Consider the following 5,167-nt stretch of genomic DNA (forward strand, 5'->3'; position numbering starts at 1 on the left):
TGTTGTTGAGTATTCGATTGTTGGATTGATTTGTTCAACACTTCCTATATTTTCAAGTTGATGTAAAGATCTGGAAATTGATTGATGTTTGATTAGACTTCGAAATTGAAAATACTGGCTGGAAAGGGGTGTGTGTGTAAGTGTGTGTATGTGTGTGCGTGTGTGTGTATGAATATGGGTTCGCGTGTGCGTATGAAGAGCGGGGGGGGGGGCGAAGAAGTGGTACAGATTAAGAAAATTCAAAATTCTGAAGATATTCTCATACATTACGACAACAACAGCAACAACATCAACAGTAAGTCCAACAACAATAATAATAATAATAATAACAACAAACAGTATTATCAACACCACCTCTACCGCCCCCGGAACCAAAAAGCACAGCAGCAACAGCAGTAATAGGAGCAGCGACACTGACGATTTAAAAGACACACAAACAGCCATACACCCACGTGTCCACTAGAGCAATATTTTAAAAGGTACAAAACCGCATCAACGACAACACCGTATACCAACAGTAACAGCAGTTACTGCTACTCACAAATGTAATAGCATCGACGATACTTTCAAAGAAGCATGCATAAACCATAAATATATATTGCACACATACATACATGTATACATATATACATAAATACATATTTACATATACGCATATATACACATACATAAAGAGACACAAATGCAGAGAATTAAAATAAAACACACTCAGAACAAAAATAATGTCGAACTGATAAACATGCATACTGGTGTACAAATGCATATACACACACACTCACACACACACACACGTGCAAAGACTCACTTCCACCAGCAAAAGCAACGATTTAAAAGACATATAAAGAACAACAACAATGATATATTTTAGATATTGAAGACACAAAGACGATTAAAAATGTGAAATTGTGACTAGAACGTAACATGTTGTTCAGAAGGAAGCGAGGAAGAAAAAAAAATATTATGCAATAATGAAAACAGCTTATTTTGGGTTGGTTTTTCTATAAAGTTAGTTGTTTTAGTCTTAAATAGAAAATCTTTTAAGATTAATGATGGATGCCACTGGAATTGGTGTGGAGTTTCTTGGAATATAAAACACAAAAACAAGACAAAGACCCATATATATATATATATATATATATATTTATATGTAATTTTATTGTTGACCTACTTCCTTTCAAATGAACTGTTTACTTACTGAAATCCATTTTTCTATGAGAAGCTGGTGTTGGTGGTGCTGGGGTTGTGTGATTGTGCTAGCTGTTTATTTTTTTCTTCTATTTTATGGCTGTTGAGGCAGAAACATAAATCTTACATTAAAACAAAATGGACGACCGCCGTATGACTTTTCCACAACTATGAACAATTTGCAATTTTCACCCAATTGTCTCTTTCTTTCTTTCTTTCTTTCTTACTTTCTTTCTTTCTTTCTTTCTTTCTTTCTTTCTTTCTTTCTTTCTTTCTTTCCTGCTTTCTTTCTGTCTATTTTACTTCATCATCGGCTTCTACTACTACTACTACTACTACTACTACTACTACTACTACTACTACTACTGCTCCTGCTGTGAGTTCCTCCTTTATTATTATTAATAATAATAATACAAAGTTGGCGAGCTTGCAGAATCGTGTAATGCTTAGCGGTATTTTGTCTGCCGTTAGGTTCTGAGTTCAAATTCCGCCGAGGCCGACTTTGCTCTTCATCATTTTCGGTGGTCGATAAATTAAATACCAACGTAACACTGGGGTCGATGTAATCGACTAGGTCCCTCCACCCAGAATTTCAGGCCTTGTGCCTTTAGTGGAATGTATTATTATTATTATTAATATTATTATTATTATTATTATTATTATTATTATTATTGAGTGGGAGAGCAACGCATGCCATCAAAGTGACACTGGGGTAGAATCATACGAAGCCTAATATATCCATCATGACTACTCATGATAAGGGTACACCAGGTACAGGCATCATAGCCACATGTGCTCGGCATGGTGATATTATATTAAGATAAAAAGCACATGACCTTGCAGGTGGGGGCCAAGTTAGAATCTTCTTCAGATCGAGTAGCCTATCCCGCTCAAAAGGTCCCTGAATAAGAGTTGTTTAACGACGTTGAACGAAACACACATATTTCAAAAGGTGAATTATCCAAACAGAAAGAATTCCTCTCAACACATAGCTATGACGCTCCCCCACTACTTCTGCTCGTGATCAGGGGTGCACATATCGTCAGCCACCAAGGGACCTCCTCAGCTAGTTAAGATCCAACAACTGACAAACAAATCTGTGGTATTGAGCATAAAATTTGCTGCAGCCCCCATCTTTTATACCAAGACAAAACAATGTACATGATAACACTTCCAATCAGTTAAGAACAGGAGTCATGAGAGCCACTGAAAGTAACGAAATTACTTTGCCAAAAGAAATGGTTTTCCAAACAGCAGCTATGGAAGAATGCATTGACTTCATCTAACCTTCATTCGACAATCCAGATGAAGTGTTTTCGAATAATTTCATCTTAGAAGAGAAGATACAGAGAAAAATGTCAAACAAAGTTTACTTCCTCTCTACTGAGAGGAAGTAAACTCTGTTTGACTCCGTTTGAATCCGTTTGAATCCGTTTGAATTTTTTCTCTTTATCTTCTCTTTTTCTCTGTCCCCTGACGAAAGATTGAATCAGAAACGTTAGATATTCCAATCCTCACGGCAAGTTTACTGTACCCCTTTCACTATTCTATACCCCCCCCCCCCACATACACACACGCACACATATATATATATACATGCATACGGGAAGAGCGCCGGACGTTTGTGCTAATAGAATTACAATTCGGAATAGACAAATATATTAATTTACGTTCTTATTTTTATATTTGTCTCATTTATCGAAATAAATTTAATTAGTTAATTTCTTAATTAATTTACTAAACTAACGATGCCTCGACGCGGAGGGACGCACTCCACAACCTTATCGATAACTGAGACGAGATTAAAGTAAGGAAACAAATATCTTGCACCCTTCTTGTCACTGGTCCCGTTAACCCCCTGATTACACACATACACGCACACAAACATACACATATAGTATGTATACACACATGTATATATTGTGTATTGTATATATATATATATATATATAAATATTGATTAGAAAAATCAGATTTGAACGCAGATGTGATAATGTAAAAAAAGCCTAACACCAGTCTACTGTTAGAGATGAGCTCTACTCCCACCAGCACCATTCCCATTCTTCTATCGTTACATAAAGACATTGATTTCGTTTTTTTTTTTATTCTTCTTCTCTCTATTATTCCATTATTCTCTCTCACATACGAACAAACAATAAAATGGTAGAAAAGGAAAACAAGAAAAAGAAAACATAATCTTTTTATTAGATGAAGTTTCATCACTTTTTATCTTTTAGATTCACTTCGTATTTTCAATCGATAAGTGGTTTTTTTCTACAGTCTTTTACCATTCCTCCTCCTTCCTCCCTCCTCCTTCATACTCCTGCTCCTCCTGCTCCCTTCTCTTCCCTCCTCCTTCCTCCGCTTCCCTCCTCTTCCTCTTCCTCCCTCCGTACACTATCTTGTCTTTCGCGCTCTGTTTCTAACCTTATCGTTCTCTCCTTTTGTTTCCCTGCCTCTCTCTCCCTCCCCTCTCTCCCTTGCATCCGTCTCTCTCCCCCTCCCCTTCCCAATACGTAATACAGTGTAATGATCAATATAGCGTTACATTGAGAAAAATATTCAATTTATCATTTTTGTTGCTGTTGTTGTTGTTATTATTATTATTATTATTATTATTATTATTATTATTATTATTATTATTATTAGTAGTAGTAGTAGTAGTAGTAGTAGTATAAGTATTATTATTACTAATATTGTTGTTCTTGTCGTTGTTGATATTATTATTTGCTAACTTCTAAAAGCTAACATGTCAACTCCTGTAGACCGTGTTACAAAATATACACTCACACACACACACAAACACACACACACTCACACACACACACGTATACACACACATAGATATATACATATAGATGCGCGCACACACACACACACGTGTATAATCATGCATAGAGGCCTACATATACATGCAACTGTTGTTTTTTTATTCTTATTTTCGCATATTAACAAGTAATATTGAATTAAGATATTAGAACATCTAAACAAAGGAAACAGACACACACATACACACGCACACAATATCTCACGGATTCACACGTACAGACACGCGTGCCTAAAGTGCACACACACTGGCATGCATACATACACATACACACACACACACGCACACACACGCACACACACACATGTTGGACTGGTGCTCAGAAAAATAAAGAAACACAATGAAAACAAAATATAATTAATGGCAAAATTATTTGAAGTAGCCATATTTTTTTCGTGCTTTTTCCGCGAAGTTTGCAGAAAGCAAAAAAGAAAAAAAATATATATTTAAAAAATATTTAAAGTATCCAGTTCCATTTCAAGCGTTTTTACACCTTATAAAAGGATTCTTGGAATGTGTTCTATTCAGCTCCGGTTTGCTTTTGTGCCGTTATTCTGATGGGTGATTCTTTCATAGAAAACTTGCTGTTTATTTCAGACCTCAAACATTGCCATCAAAACATTGCCAAACATTACAACCCACTTCCAATTCGACCACAAACAGCTGCAGTTTCGCAACAAGCAGTACCAATTCGACCATTATCCCCATCGCTACAATAAACTCTAATCATTAAAACCATCCGCTCTTTTGATAGGGGAATCTTGTATAGAAAACCTGTTGTTTCGGCTCACAAAAGTCAACAACTCTGTAACAGTAACCATTAACATGGACATAACGAAAGGTTCTACAATAAATAACAGCAACAGCAACAACAACAACAACAACAACAACATTAAAACAATTGGTTGATTTTTATGTGTAAAACGTGCGGAGAAATATTGTTTGTTTGAAGGCGCATGCTCAGGCATCGGTACTACGAATTTGAAAACAACCACCAACACCACCACCACCATTTCTATTGCAACTCCAAGCACCACCACCATTACACGACGACGACGACGACCACCACCACCATCACCACCACCAACACCAACACCTATACCACCACCACCTATACCACCACCACCACCATCAACAACGACAACAACAACAACT

Source organism: Octopus bimaculoides, chromosome 22 (assembly GCF_001194135.2).
Source record: "Octopus bimaculoides isolate UCB-OBI-ISO-001 chromosome 22, ASM119413v2, whole genome shotgun sequence".
In the NCBI taxonomy this organism is placed as follows: domain Eukaryota; kingdom Metazoa; phylum Mollusca; class Cephalopoda; order Octopoda; family Octopodidae; genus Octopus; species Octopus bimaculoides.